Below are 13,646 nucleotides of genomic sequence, written 5' to 3' on the forward strand. Positions count from 1 at the left end.
CAACCCTAAGAATGGCATAGGCGCTAGTGGACACCTGACGCGCGTGCAAAACACCGGCATTTCACACGTCCCTGGGTGGGCTCGAACCACCAACCTTTCGGTTAACAGCCGAACGCGCTAACCGATTGCGCCACAGAGACAGACATTGCGCATCTGCTGCCGCGGGATCACGGTTGTATAAGCAAGGGTTAGGGTTAGGGATTAGAATCGCACGTACTAACAGGCTGTTTTGAAAGATGTTTCCGGAGCTCGCAAAATCCACTTAGCCTGTGCGGAGAATGGGCACGCTGGAGCCCGCCAACCTGTTGGGAAGAAAGAGCGCCAACAGAGCCGCCCAACGTGGGGCTCGAACCCACGACCCTGAGATTAAGAGTCTCATGCTCTACCGACTGAGCTAGCCGGGCTGGTCGTGGTCTCCTTCACCGGGTCGGACGCAGTTTTCATCGGCTCCCAAATGACACAGGCGAAACGGAGGCTCTCGCGTTGTGCAAGACTGTCGAGCCGTCCCGTGGGTAGTGCTTAGAGCAGGCTTAGAGTTTTCTTCTGTCAGTTTTGACCCAATCTGTTATTGGGAAGCGCAGTTTGACCCAGCAGTGCGGGCCAACAACATGTTCTGTCTTGCCGCGTGAAGGCGGTTCAATGCTTTGGTCAGCGTATGGTTGAGATGTGATTTTCCACCAATTTGGGGCACCTTTCTTATGGAAATCAAGGATAAATCTATATAAGGATAAGGATAAATCTTCTATATTTCGGTGGTCTTTTGCAAACACTAGATTTATATGTCAGTTCCAACATAACACCGACTGTTACGCAACAGTCCCGGGATCGTTAATAGTTACGCCTCCAACATTTGCATCGCCCAATCATCGGTAACGTCAGTACATCAGTAAAACAAGGCAAGCCACTGAAGGGACACGGTTAGCTTAATGCTAGCGCTAGCCTGTTACATTGCAGTACAAAAGATATCACTTACCACATAAACAGAGAGATGACTGTGCTGATGATGGTGAATGATGGAGAAATAACTGCGCTGATGATGGCGAATGATTTACAGATCCAGAGTATCACCGAGAAGCAGCTGAACTTGTGTGGTAAGAAGCGCTCCCTCTGCATTATAACTTTACACAGAGCACATGGATCACAGTAATGAGACTAAAATGTCTGCGATACAAAACGGCAGATTCAACAAACCACATATTAAAAGCCGCTAGAGCTCCTAATTAAATAAATATTTTTATCAATGTGCCAGCTATAGAGATGAGCAGCTCTGTGAAACAGCCAATCGGAGCAGAGCTCATTAATATTCATGAAGCTTCCAAAAAAGGCAATAACAGAGCATTTCATTCTAGGGACAAATCCTAGGGTTGTAAATGGTCCTGTAAAACCGTTTCTGGAGATTGTTTGCCCTTTCCTATGCCATATACCTTCTATGCAGATATCAAAGAACAAATTAAAATATTCTCTCAATGCATTTTATGGCAACTTTAAGTTGATAGAACCAGCTGACATCTTATCCTGACATTCTGAATATCAAGGATGGTGACACCCACCAACAAAAATGTAAAAAAAAAAAAAAAAAATCTCAATCATAACGACTCATAAGATTTTTAATCTGATATTTACATTTTTCAGAGACCACTCTGACCATACTCTCTTCGTCTATGCTGCTTAAATGCCACACAGAACGTTCATCAATGGTGTGGAGCATATGAAATAAACCATTACTCCACACCCAATTCACGCTCAGAAAAGAGTATCAACGCTCATCATCGTAGTTTGGGAGACACTACACTTTTGAAACACATTTCCTAGTTAGAAACTATAGAAATGATCCCTGAAAGTATAGTCTTGACCTCCATTTTGCAAAACCAGCTTAGGCGAGTTCTGACACTTTGAGTCTCAGAGATGGTTACAACCTAACAACAGAGATGAGAAAAGTTACATTTGAAACATCATTAGAGTCCTAAAATTTTGTTTGTAATTTTAGTTGGATGCAGTTTTCATTGGCCCCCAAATTACACAGGCGAAACTGAGGCTCTCGCGTTGTGCGAGACTGTCAACCCGTCCCGTGGGTAGGGCTTAAAGCAGGCTTAGAGATTTCTTCTGTCAGTTTTGACCCAATCTGTTTTTGGGAAGCGCAGTTTGACCCAGCAGTGCGGGCCAACAACATGTTCTGTTTTGCCGCGTGAAGGCGGTTTAATGCTTTGGACAGCGTATGGTTGAGATGTGATTTTCCACCAATTTGGGGCACCTTTCTTATGGAAATCAAGGATGATTTCATGGGAAATGGCAAACTGGTGTAGCGTTTGGCTAATAAGCTAAAGCTACAAAGGATGTACCGGTGCCCCGTCGTCCGAGCAGAATCCACATTCGGCCGTAATCGGAGGTTACTACTAACGTTGGATTGTGTCTCATAGGGAGTTTGGCGCAGGGCCTCAGTGGAAAACAGGCCCTCGGCGGCTGAAACAAAAGACGAAGAATGCATCCACATGCACATGAATCAGGAATGTTAAATAAAGAAACCCCGCCGGATGACGAGGTGGTCCAGTGGTTAAGGCGGTGGAAGGCTAATACATTGTGCTCGACACGCATTCGAAGCTTTAGCGCCACTGAGAGGCCACCGGACCAGACAGGCCCAACATGTTTACGATGGGTAACGGTGAGCTGTAATTGCGTTGCAGTTTAACGATACTTGTCTTGAGAACATATTGACAAAACAACAAACCTTCTGGCTCTGGCGCACTATCATCAGCAGACCGTTTTTTTGGCGAGAAAAAAAAACCCTAAACGAAACAAGGCTATATTTCTCAACAAAACTCTAAGCCTCCAGAGAGACTAGCAAAAACTGCCAAAGATAACTGTATTTCAAGTCATCCTGGCGGGGTATTGGGTAAAGTTTTCAACCAGCAATGATCGCGCCTCGGACAAACCTCATAGGCTACAATATTGCCTCTGCGAAAGAATGCAGGCGACGGTCGTGACCTTTTTCTGCACCTACGTGGATGTGAACCGACAAGGTGGTAGCAAGCTTTAAACTGCCGCACAAACAGTCTCCTGCCACGGGTTGCTGCACCGTGTTTCTACGGAACAGATTAGAGGTGTGTAAAAGACGGCTCATTCACTATTCCCTCTGTGCTCAAAACAGCCAGCTGAAAGCACGGCAGCAGCAGCTGAAAAGGTCCGCAGCATGGCCTATCTCGGTCAGCAAGGGGACGGGGTGGCCGAGTGGTTAAGGCGATGGACTGCTAATCCATTTTGCTCTGTGCAATGGTTGGAATCCATTCTTGTCGTTCGGTTCCTTTAGCACTGGACCTTAATCCGGGTCCTGGGGACCCCATGCTAAACTTTTTGTGTGTCCTCCTTATCTAACACACTCAGTTCAGTTCTTTGAGTTCTCTACTAATGAACTGATGATCTGAATCAGGAGTGCTAAATAAAAAACGTCACGTAAAATGACGAGGTGGCCGAGTGGTTAAGGCGATGGACTGCTAATCCATTGTGCTCTGCACGCGTGGGTTCGAATCCCATCCTCGTCGTTCGGCTCCTTTAGCAGTAATCCTCAGTCCTGGGGACCCCACTCTGCGCTTTTTGTGTCTTCCTTATCTGACACACTCAGTTCAGTTCACTGAGTGCTCTACTAATGAGCCGATGGTCTGAATCGGGAGTGTTAAATAAAAGGACCACGGAAAGTGACGGGGTGGTCGAGTGGTTAAGGCGATGCAAGGCTAATCCGTTGTGCTAGGCTCACCTTGGTTTGTGTGGGTTTGAATCCCGTCCTCTTCATTTGATGATTTAGCACCACTGAGAGCCCACCAGAACAGACAGGCCCAACCTGTTTACGATGGGTAGCGGTGAGCTGTGATTGTGCTGTAGTTTAATGATACCTGCAGCGAAGTCTTGAGAGCATATTGACAAAACAACAAATCTTCTGGCTCCGGCACGCTATGATCTGTAGACACCTCTTTGACGAGGACCAACAACCAGCCACTCTAACAAAACGAAGCAAAACTTTGTTTTTCAAGAAGCGTCCAGAGAGACCGGCAAAATCTGAGAAGCTGACTGTATTTCAAATCATCCAGATGGGATATCGGGGAAAGTTTACAACCAGCAATGATCACACCTCAGATAAACCACACAAGCTACAACATTGCCTCTGCGATAGAATACCGGTGACGGTCGTGACCTTTTCTTGCAGCTACGTGGATGTGATCCGACAAGGTGATAGCAAGCTGGATGAGCCCCAGAGACAGATCATCAGTGAAGACCTCTTCACCTAGACGGCCATCGACGCAAGACTGTGAAAACCAGATCCTCTCCAATCTGACACTGTGGCAACATGGAACTTTTGCATCTACATTAAAATTAGTCTGTTTGTTCTTATTCTGAGGTCACCGTAGCCGCCATATCCATTCTGTATTCCGATTAGATGGTCACTGCAGTCCCCCGGATCCAGTCCGTACCAAGAGCAGATGGTGGATCAGCACCTTCAGCCGAATGTCAGCGGATACCATGTCAACTAGATGAGCCCCAGAGACAGATCATCAGTAAAGAATGAATCCACATGCCACAGCAAACTCGAGCTGGTGAAAATGTTCACCAAACACCCGCCGCTGACTTCTTTTAAAAGAAGCCAGCTTATTGAAGGTGCACAGGATAAACGCCCTGAGAAAGCTGTGCCTCGCAACCCTAAGAATGGCATAGGCGCTAGTGGACACCTGACGCGCGTGCAAAACACCGGCATTTCACACGTCCCTGGGTGGGCTCGAACCACCAACCTTTCGGTTAACAGCCGAACGCGCTAACCGATTGCGCCACAGAGACAGACATTACGCATCTGCTGCCGCGGGATCACGGTTGTATAAGCAAGGGTTAGGGTTAGGGATTAGAATCGCACGTACTAACAGGCTGTTTTGAAAGATGTTTCCGGAGCTCGCAAAATCCACTTAGCCTGTGCGGAGAATGGGCACGCTGGAGCCCGCCAACCTGTTGGGAAGAAAGAGCGCCAACAGAGCCGCCCAACGTGGGGCTCGAACCCACGACCCTGAGATTAAGAGTCTCATGCTCTACCGACTGAGCTAGCCGGGCTGGTCGTGGTCTCCTTCACCGGGTCGGACGCAGTTTTCATCGGCTCCCAAATGACACAGGCGAAACGGAGGCTCTCGCGTTGTGCAAGACTGTCGAGCCGTCCCGTGGGTAGTGCTTAGAGCAGGCTTAGAGTTTTCTTCTGTCAGTTTTGACCCAATCTGTTATTGGGAAGCGCAGTTTGACCCAGCAGTGCGGGCCAACAACATGTTCTGTCTTGCCGCGTGAAGGCGGTTCAATGCTTTGGTCAGCGTATGGTTGAGATGTGATTTTCCACCAATTTGGGGCACCTTTCTTATGGAAATCAAGGATAAATCTATATAAGGATAAGGATAAATCTTCTATATTTCGGTGGTCTTTTGCAAACACTAGATTTATATGTCAGTTCCAACATAACACCGACTGTTACGCAACAGTCCCGGGATCGTTAATAGTTACGCCTCCAACATTTGCATCGCCCAATCATCGGTAACGTCAGTACATCAGTAAAACAAGGCAAGCCACTGAAGGGACACGGTTAGCTTAATGCTAGCGCTAGCCTGTTACATTGCAGTACAAAAGATATCACTTACCACATAAACAGAGAGATGACTGTGCTGATGATGGTGAATGATGGAGAAATAACTGCGCTGATGATGGCGAATGATTTACAGATCCAGAGTATCACCGAGAAGCAGCTGAACTTGTGTGGTAAGAAGCGCTCCCTCTGCATTATAACTTTACACAGAGCACATGGATCACAGTAATGAGACTAAAATGTCTGCGATACAAAACGGCAGATTCAACAAACCACATATTAAAAGCCGCTAGAGCTCCTAATTAAATAAATATTTTTATCAATGTGCCAGCTATAGAGATGAGCAGCTCTGTGAAACAGCCAATCGGAGCAGAGCTCATTAATATTCATGAAGCTTCCAAAAAAGGCAATAACAGAGCATTTCATTCTAGGGACAAATCCTAGGGTTGTAAATGGTCCTGTAAAACCGTTTCTGGAGATTGTTTGCCCTTTCCTATGCCATATACCTTCTATGCAGATATCAAAGAACAAATTAAAATATTCTCTCAATGCATTTTATGGCAACTTTAAGTTGATAGAACCAGCTGACATCTTATCCTGACATTCTGAATATCAAGGATGGTGACACCCACCAACAAAAATGTAAAAAAAAAAAAAAAAAAATCTCAATCATAACGACTCATAAGATTTTTAATCTGATATTTACATTTTTCAGAGACCACTCTGACCATACTCTCTTCGTCTATGCTGCTTAAATGCCACACAGAACGTTCATCAATGGTGTGGAGCATATGAAATAAACCATTACTCCACACCCGATTCACGCTCAGAAAAGAGTATCAACGCTCATCATCGTAGTTTGGGAGACACTACACTTTTGAAACACATTTCCTAGTTAGAAACTATAGAAATGATCCCTGAAAGTATAGTCTTGACCTCCATTTTGCAAAACCAGCTTAGGCGAGTTCTGACACTTTGAGTCTCAGAGATGGTTACAACCTAACAACAGAGATGAGAAAAGTTACATTTGAAACATCATTAGAGTCCTAAAATTTTGTTTGTAATTTTAGTTGGATGCAGTTTTCATTGGCCCCCAAATTACACAGGCGAAACTGAGGCTCTCGCGTTGTGCGAGACTGTCAACCCGTCCCGTGGGTAGGGCTTAAAGCAGGCTTAGAGATTTCTTCTGTCAGTTTTGACCCAATCTGTTTTTGGGAAGCGCAGTTTGACCCAGCAGTGCGGGCCAACAACATGTTCTGTTTTGCCGCGTGAAGGCGGTTTAATGCTTTGGACAGCGTATGGTTGAGATGTGATTTTCCACCAATTTGGGGCACCTTTCTTATGGAAATCAAGGATGATTTCATGGGAAATGGCAAACTGGTGTAGCGTTTGGCTAATAAGCTAAAGCTACAAAGGATGTACCGGTGCCCCGTCGTCCGAGCAGAATCCACATTCGGCCGTAATCGGAGGTTACTACTAACGTTGGATTGTGTCTCATAGGGAGTTTGGCGCAGGGCCTCAGTGGAAAACAGGCCCTCGGCGGCTGAAACAAAAGACGAAGAATGCATCCACATGCACATGAATCAGGAATGTTAAATAAAGAAACCCCGCCGGATGACGAGGTGGTCCAGTGGTTAAGGCGGTGGAAGGCTAATACATTGTGCTCGACACGCATTCGAAGCTTTAGCGCCACTGAGAGGCCACCGGACCAGACAGGCCCAACATGTTTACGATGGGTAACGGTGAGCTGTAATTGCGTTGCAGTTTAACGATACTTGTCTTGAGAACATATTGACAAAACAACAAACCTTCTGGCTCTGGCGCACTATCATCAGCAGACCGTTTTTTTGGCGAGGAAAAAAAAACCTAAACGAAACAAGGCTATATTTCTCAACAAAACTCTAAGCCTCCAGAGAGACTAGCACAAATTGCCAAAGATAACTGTATTTCAAGTCATCCTGGCGGGGTATTGGGTAAAGTTTTCAACCAGCAATGATCGCGCCTCGGACAAACCTCATAGGCTACAATATTGCCTCTGCGAAAGAATGCAGGCGACGGTCGTGACCTTTTTCTGCACCTACGTGGATGTGAACCGACAAGGTGGTAGCAAGCTTTAAACTGTCGCACAAACAGTCTCCTGCCACGGGTTGCTGCACCGTGTTTCTACGGAACAGATTAGAGGTGTGTAAAAGACGGCTCATTCACTATTCCCTCTGTGCTCAAAACAGCCAGCTGAAAGCACGGCAGCAGCAGCTGAAAAGGTCCGCAGCATGGCCTATCTCGGTCAGCAAGGGGACGGGGTGGCCGAGTGGTTAAGGCGATGGACTGCTAATCCATTTTGCTCTGTGCAATGGTTGGAATCCATTCTTGTCGTTCGGTTCCTTTAGCACTGGACCTTAATCCGGGTCCTGGGGACCCCATGCTAAACTTTTTGTGTGTCCTCCTTATCTAACACACTCAGTTCAGTTCTTTGAATTCTCTACTAATGAACTGATGATCTGAATCAGGAGTGCTAAATAAAAAATGTCACGTAAAATGACGAGGTGGCCGAGTGGTTAAGGCGATGGACTGCTAATCCATTGTGCTCTGCACGCGTGGGTTCGAATCCCATCCTCGTCGTTCGGCTCCTTTAGCAGTAATCCTCGGTCCTGGGGACCCCACTCTGCGCTTTTTGTGTCTTCCTTATCTGACACACTCAGTTCAGTTCACTGAGTGCTCTACTAATGAGCCGATGGTCTGAATCGGGAGTGTTAAATAAAAGGACCACGGAAAGTGACGGGGTGGTCGAGTGGTTAAGGCGATGCAAGGCTAATCCGTTGTGCTAGGCTCACCTTGGTTTGTGTGGGTTTGAATCCCGTCCTCTTCATTTGATGATTTAGCACCACTGAGAGCCCACCAGAACAGACAGGCCCAACCTGTTTACGATGGGTAGCGGTGAGCTGTGATTGTGCTGTAGTTTAATGATACCTGCAGCGAAGTCTTGAGAGCATATTGACAAAACAACAAATCTTCTGGCTCCGGCACGCTATGATCTGTAGACACCTCTTTGACGAGGACCAACAACCAGCCACTCTAACAAAACGAAGCAAAACTTTGTTTTTCAAGAAGCGTCCAGAGAGACCGGCAAAATCTGAGAAGCTGACTGTATTTCAAATCATCCAGATGGGATATCGGGGAAAGTTTACAACCAGCAATGATCACACCTCAGATAAACCACACAAGCTACAACATTGCCTCTGCGATAGAATACCGGTGACGGTCGTGACCTTTTCTTGCAGCTACGTGGATGTGATCCGACAAGGTGATAGCAAGCTGGATGAGCCCCAGAGACAGATCATCAGTGAAGACCTCTTCACCTAGACGGCCATCGACGCAAGACTGTGAAAACCAGATCCTCTCCAATCTGACACTGTGGCAACATGGAACTTTTGCATCTACATTAAAATTAGTCTGTTTGTTCTTATTCTGAGGTCACCGTAGCCGCCATATCCATTCTGTATTCCGATTAGATGGTCACTGCAGTCCCCCGGATCCAGTCCGTACCAAGAGCAGATGGTGGATCAGCACCTTCAGCCGAATGTCAGCGGATACCATGTCAACTAGATGAGCCCCAGAGACAGATCATCAGTAAAGAATGAATCCACATGCCACAGCAAACTCGAGCTGGTGAAAATGTTCACCAAACACCCGCCGCTGACTTCTTTTAAAAGAAGCCAGCTTATTGAAGGTGCACAGGATAAACGCCCTGAGAAAGCTGTGCCTCGCAACCCTAAGAATGGCATAGGCGCTAGTGGACACCTGACGCGCGTGCAAAACACCGGCATTTCACACGTCCCTGGGTGGGCTCGAACCACCAACCTTTCGGTTAACAGCCGAACGCGCTAACCGATTGCGCCACAGAGACAGACATTGCGCATCTGCTGCCGCGGGATCACGGTTGTATAAGCAAGGGTTAGGGTTAGGGATTAGAATCGCACGTACTAACAGGCTGTTTTGAAAGATGTTTCCGGAGCTCGCAAAATCCACTTAGCCTGTGCGGAGAATGGGCACGCTGGAGCCCGCCAACCTGTTGGGAAGAAAGAGCGCCAACAGAGCCGCCCAACGTGGGGCTCGAACCCACGACCCTGAGATTAAGAGTCTCATGCTCTACCGACTGAGCTAGCCGGGCTGGTCGTGGTCTCCTTCACCGGGTCGGACGCAGTTTTCATCGGCTCCCAAATGACACAGGCGAAACGGAGGCTCTCGCGTTGTGCAAGACTGTCGAGCCGTCCCGTGGGTAGTGCTTAGAGCAGGCTTAGAGTTTTCTTCTGTCAGTTTTGACCCAATCTGTTATTGGGAAGCGCAGTTTGACCCAGCAGTGCGGGCCAACAACATGTTCTGTCTTGCCGCGTGAAGGCGGTTCAATGCTTTGGTCAGCGTATGGTTGAGATGTGATTTTCCACCAATTTGGGGCACCTTTCTTATGGAAATCAAGGATAAATCTATATAAGGATAAGGATAAATCTTCTATATTTCGGTGGTCTTTTGCAAACACTAGATTTATATGTCAGTTCCAACATAACACCGACTGTTACGCAACAGTCCCGGGATCGTTAATAGTTACGCCTCCAACATTTGCATCGCCCAATCATCGGTAACGTCAGTACATCAGTAAAACAAGGCAAGCCACTGAAGGGACACGGTTAGCTTAATGCTAGCGCTAGCCTGTTACATTGCAGTACAAAAGATATCACTTACCACATAAACAGAGAGATGACTGTGCTGATGATGGTGAATGATGGAGAAATAACTGCGCTGATGATGGCGAATGATTTACAGATCCAGAGTATCACCGAGAAGCAGCTGAACTTGTGTGGTAAGAAGCGCTCCCTCTGCATTATAACTTTACACAGAGCACATGGATCACAGTAATGAGACTAAAATGTCTGCGATACAAAACGGCAGATTCAACAAACCACATATTAAAAGCCGCTAGAGCTCCTAATTAAATAAATATTTTTATCAATGTGCCAGCTATAGAGATGAGCACCTCTGTGAAACAGCCAATCGGAGCAGAGCTCATTAATATTCATGAAGCTTCCAAAAAAGGCAATAACAGAGCATTTCATTCTAGGGACAAATCCTAGGGTTGTAAATGGTCCTGTAAAACCGTTTCTGGAGATTGTTTGCCCTTTCCTATGCCATATACCTTCTATGCAGATATCAAAGAACAAATTAAAATATTCTCTCAATGCATTTTATGGCAACTTTAAGTTGATAGAACCAGCTGACATCTTATCCTGACATTCTGAATATCAAGGATGGTGACACCCACCAACAAAAATGTAAAAAAAAAAAAAAAAAATCTCAATCATAACAACTCATAAGATTTTTAATCTGATATTTACATTTTTCAGAGACCACTCTGACCATACTCTCTTCGTCTATGCTGCTTAAATGCCACACAGAACGTTCATCAATGGTGTGGAGCATATGAAATAAACCATTACTCCACACCCGATTCACGCTCAGAAAAGAGTATCAACGCTCATCATCGTAGTTTGGGAGACACTACACTTTTGAAACACATTTCCTAGTTAGAAACTATAGAAATGATCCCTGAAAGTATAGTCTTGACCTCCATTTTGCAAAACCAGCTTAGGCGAGTTCTGACACTTTGAGTCTCAGAGATGGTTACAACCTAACAACAGAGATGAGAAAAGTTACATTTGAAACATCATTAGAGTCCTAAAATTTTGTTTGTAATTTTAGTTGGATGCAGTTTTCATTGGCCCCCAAATTACACAGGCGAAACTGAGGCTCTCGCGTTGTGCGAGACTGTCAACCCGTCCCGTGGGTAGGGCTTAAAGCAGGCTTAGAGATTTCTTCTGTCAGTTTTGACCCAATCTGTTTTTGGGAAGCGCAGTTTGACCCAGCAGTGCGGGCCAACAACATGTTCTGTTTTGCCGCGTGAAGGCGGTTTAATGCTTTGGACAGCGTATGGTTGAGATGTGATTTTCCACCAATTTGGGGCACCTTTCTTATGGAAATCAAGGATGATTTCATGGGAAATGGCAAACTGGTGTAGCGTTTGGCTAATAAGCTAAAGCTACAAAGGATGTACCGGTGCCCCGTCGTCCGAGCAGAATCCACATTCGGCCGTAATCGGAGGTTACTACTAACGTTGGATTGTGTCTCATAGGGAGTTTGGCGCAGGGCCTCAGTGGAAAACAGGCCCTCGGCGGCTGAAACAAAAGACGAAGAATGCATCCACATGCACATGAATCAGGAATGTTAAATAAAGAAACCCCGCCGGATGACGAGGTGGTCCAGTGGTTAAGGCGGTGGAAGGCTAATACATTGTGCTCGACACGCATTCGAAGCTTTAGCGCCACTGAGAGGCCACCGGACCAGACAGGCCCAACATGTTTACGATGGGTAACGGTGAGCTGTAATTGCGTTGCAGTTTAACGATACTTGTCTTGAGAACATATTGACAAAACAACAAACCTTCTGGCTCTGGCGCACTATCATCAGCAGACCGTTTTTTTGGCGAGGAAAAAAAACCCTAAACGAAACAAGGCTATATTTCTCAACAAAACTCTAAGCCTCCAGAGAGACTAGCAAAAATTGCCAAAGGTAACTGTATTTCAAGTCATCCTGGCGGGGTATTGGGTAAAGTTTTCAACCAGCAATGATCGCGCCTCGGACAAACCTCATAGGCTACAATATTGCCTCTGCGAAAGAATGCAGGCGACGGTCGTGACCTTTTTCTGCACCTACGTGGATGTGAACCGACAAGGTGGTAGCAAGCTTTAAACTGCCGCACAAACAGTCTCCTGCCACGGGTTGCTGCACCGTGTTTCTACGGAACAGATTAGAGGTGTGTAAAAGACGGCTCATTCACTATTCCCTCTGTGCTCAAAACAGCCAGCTGAAAGCACGGCAGCAGCAGCTGAAAAGGTCCGCAGCATGGCCTATCTCGGTCAGCAAGGGGACGGGGTGGCCGAGTGGTTAAGGCGATGGACTGCTAATCCATTTTGCTCTGTGCAATGGTTGGAATCCATTCTTGTCGTTCGGTTCCTTTAGCACTGGACCTTAATCCGGGTCCTGGGGACCCCATGCTAAACTTTTTGTGTGTCCTCCTTATCTAACACACTCAGTTCAGTTCTTTGAGTTCTCTACTAATGAACTGATGATCTGAATCAGGAGTGCTAAATAAAAAATGTCACGTAAAATGACGAGGTGGCCGAGTGGTTAAGGCGATGGACTGCTAATCCATTGTGCTCTGCACGCGTGGGTTCGAATCCCATCCTCGTCGTTCGGCTCCTTTAGCAGTAATCCTCGGTCCTGGGGACCCCACTCTGCGCTTTTTGTGTCTTCCTTATCTGACACACTCAGTTCAGTTCACTGAGTGCTCTACTAATGAGCCGATGGTCTGAATCGGGAGTGTTAAATAAAAGGACCACGGAAAGTGACGGGGTGGTCGAGTGGTTAAGGCGATGCAAGGCTAATCCGTTGTGCTAGGCTCACCTTGGTTTGTGTGGGTTTGAATCCCGTCCTCTTCATTTGATGATTTAGCACCACTGAGAGCCCACCAGAACAGACAGGCCCAACCTGTTTACGATGGGTAGCGGTGAGCTGTGATTGTGCTGTAGTTTAATGATACCTGCAGCGAAGTCTTGAGAGCATATTGAAAAAACAACAAATCTTCTGGCTCCGGCACGCTATGATCTGTAGACACCTCTTTGACGAGGACCAACAACCAGCCACTCTAACAAAACGAAGCAAAACTTTGTTTTTCAAGAAGCGTCCAGAGAGACCGGCAAAAACTGAGAAGCTGACTGTATTTCAAATCATCCAGATGGGATATCGGGGAAAGTTTACAACCAGCAATGATCACACCTCAGATAAACCACACAAGCTACAACATTGCCTCTGCGATAGAATACCGGTGACGGTCGTGACCTTTTCTTGCAGCTACGTGGATGTGATCCGACAAGGTGATAGCAAGCTGGATGAGCCCCAGAGACAGATCATCAGTGAAGACCTCTTCACCTAGACGGCC

The 13,646-nt window shown here is 46.5% G+C and overlaps 18 non-coding genes across 18 annotated transcripts; 3 read left to right on the forward strand and 15 right to left on the reverse strand.

The window, feature by feature from the left end:
• Positions 1-66: 66 nt before the first annotated feature.
• On the reverse strand, positions 67-140 carry trnan-guu (transfer RNA asparagine (anticodon GUU)). Its single transcript has one exon. It is a non-coding gene; the product is annotated as a tRNA-Asn (tRNA).
• Positions 141-331: 191 nt separating this feature from the next.
• trnak-cuu (transfer RNA lysine (anticodon CUU)) lies at positions 332-404 on the reverse strand. The gene has a single exon. It is a non-coding gene; the product is annotated as a tRNA-Lys (tRNA).
• Positions 405-1,634: 1,230 nt separating this feature from the next.
• LOC141347818 (small nucleolar RNA U3) lies at positions 1,635-1,850 on the reverse strand. The gene has a single exon (XR_012357432.1). It is a non-coding gene; the product is annotated as a small nucleolar RNA U3 (small nucleolar RNA).
• Positions 1,851-2,823: 973 nt separating this feature from the next.
• LOC141285201 (U4 spliceosomal RNA) lies at positions 2,824-2,964 on the reverse strand. Its single transcript, XR_012338567.1, has one exon. It is a non-coding gene; the product is annotated as a U4 spliceosomal RNA (small nuclear RNA).
• Positions 2,965-3,454: 490 nt separating this feature from the next.
• trnas-gcu (transfer RNA serine (anticodon GCU)) lies at positions 3,455-3,536 on the forward strand. The gene has a single exon. It is a non-coding gene; the product is annotated as a tRNA-Ser (tRNA).
• A 490-nt stretch (positions 3,537-4,026) lies between these two features.
• On the reverse strand, positions 4,027-4,165 carry LOC141286748 (U4 spliceosomal RNA). The gene has a single exon (XR_012339345.1). It is a non-coding gene; the product is annotated as a U4 spliceosomal RNA (small nuclear RNA).
• A 582-nt stretch (positions 4,166-4,747) lies between these two features.
• Positions 4,748-4,821, reverse strand: trnan-guu (transfer RNA asparagine (anticodon GUU)). The gene has a single exon. It is a non-coding gene; the product is annotated as a tRNA-Asn (tRNA).
• A 191-nt stretch (positions 4,822-5,012) lies between these two features.
• trnak-cuu (transfer RNA lysine (anticodon CUU)) lies at positions 5,013-5,085 on the reverse strand. Its single transcript has one exon. It is a non-coding gene; the product is annotated as a tRNA-Lys (tRNA).
• Positions 5,086-6,316: 1,231 nt separating this feature from the next.
• On the reverse strand, positions 6,317-6,532 carry LOC141347697 (small nucleolar RNA U3). Its single transcript, XR_012357408.1, has one exon. It is a non-coding gene; the product is annotated as a small nucleolar RNA U3 (small nucleolar RNA).
• A 973-nt stretch (positions 6,533-7,505) lies between these two features.
• Positions 7,506-7,646, reverse strand: LOC141285123 (U4 spliceosomal RNA). Its single transcript, XR_012338552.1, has one exon. It is a non-coding gene; the product is annotated as a U4 spliceosomal RNA (small nuclear RNA).
• Positions 7,647-8,136: 490 nt separating this feature from the next.
• Positions 8,137-8,218, forward strand: trnas-gcu (transfer RNA serine (anticodon GCU)). The gene has a single exon. It is a non-coding gene; the product is annotated as a tRNA-Ser (tRNA).
• A 490-nt stretch (positions 8,219-8,708) lies between these two features.
• Positions 8,709-8,847, reverse strand: LOC141286755 (U4 spliceosomal RNA). Its single transcript, XR_012339346.1, has one exon. It is a non-coding gene; the product is annotated as a U4 spliceosomal RNA (small nuclear RNA).
• Positions 8,848-9,429: 582 nt separating this feature from the next.
• Positions 9,430-9,503, reverse strand: trnan-guu (transfer RNA asparagine (anticodon GUU)). The gene has a single exon. It is a non-coding gene; the product is annotated as a tRNA-Asn (tRNA).
• Positions 9,504-9,694: 191 nt separating this feature from the next.
• Positions 9,695-9,767, reverse strand: trnak-cuu (transfer RNA lysine (anticodon CUU)). The gene has a single exon. It is a non-coding gene; the product is annotated as a tRNA-Lys (tRNA).
• A 1,230-nt stretch (positions 9,768-10,997) lies between these two features.
• LOC141347705 (small nucleolar RNA U3) lies at positions 10,998-11,213 on the reverse strand. The gene has a single exon (XR_012357410.1). It is a non-coding gene; the product is annotated as a small nucleolar RNA U3 (small nucleolar RNA).
• Positions 11,214-12,186: 973 nt separating this feature from the next.
• Positions 12,187-12,327, reverse strand: LOC141285078 (U4 spliceosomal RNA). Its single transcript, XR_012338542.1, has one exon. It is a non-coding gene; the product is annotated as a U4 spliceosomal RNA (small nuclear RNA).
• A 490-nt stretch (positions 12,328-12,817) lies between these two features.
• trnas-gcu (transfer RNA serine (anticodon GCU)) lies at positions 12,818-12,899 on the forward strand. Its single transcript has one exon. It is a non-coding gene; the product is annotated as a tRNA-Ser (tRNA).
• A 490-nt stretch (positions 12,900-13,389) lies between these two features.
• Positions 13,390-13,528, reverse strand: LOC141286520 (U4 spliceosomal RNA). Its single transcript, XR_012339281.1, has one exon. It is a non-coding gene; the product is annotated as a U4 spliceosomal RNA (small nuclear RNA).
• Positions 13,529-13,646: the final 118 nt, after the last annotated feature.

The sequence above is a fragment of the Garra rufa genome, chromosome 1 (assembly GCF_049309525.1).
Source record: "Garra rufa chromosome 1, GarRuf1.0, whole genome shotgun sequence".
Taxonomy (NCBI): Eukaryota; Metazoa; Chordata; class Actinopteri; order Cypriniformes; family Cyprinidae; genus Garra; species Garra rufa.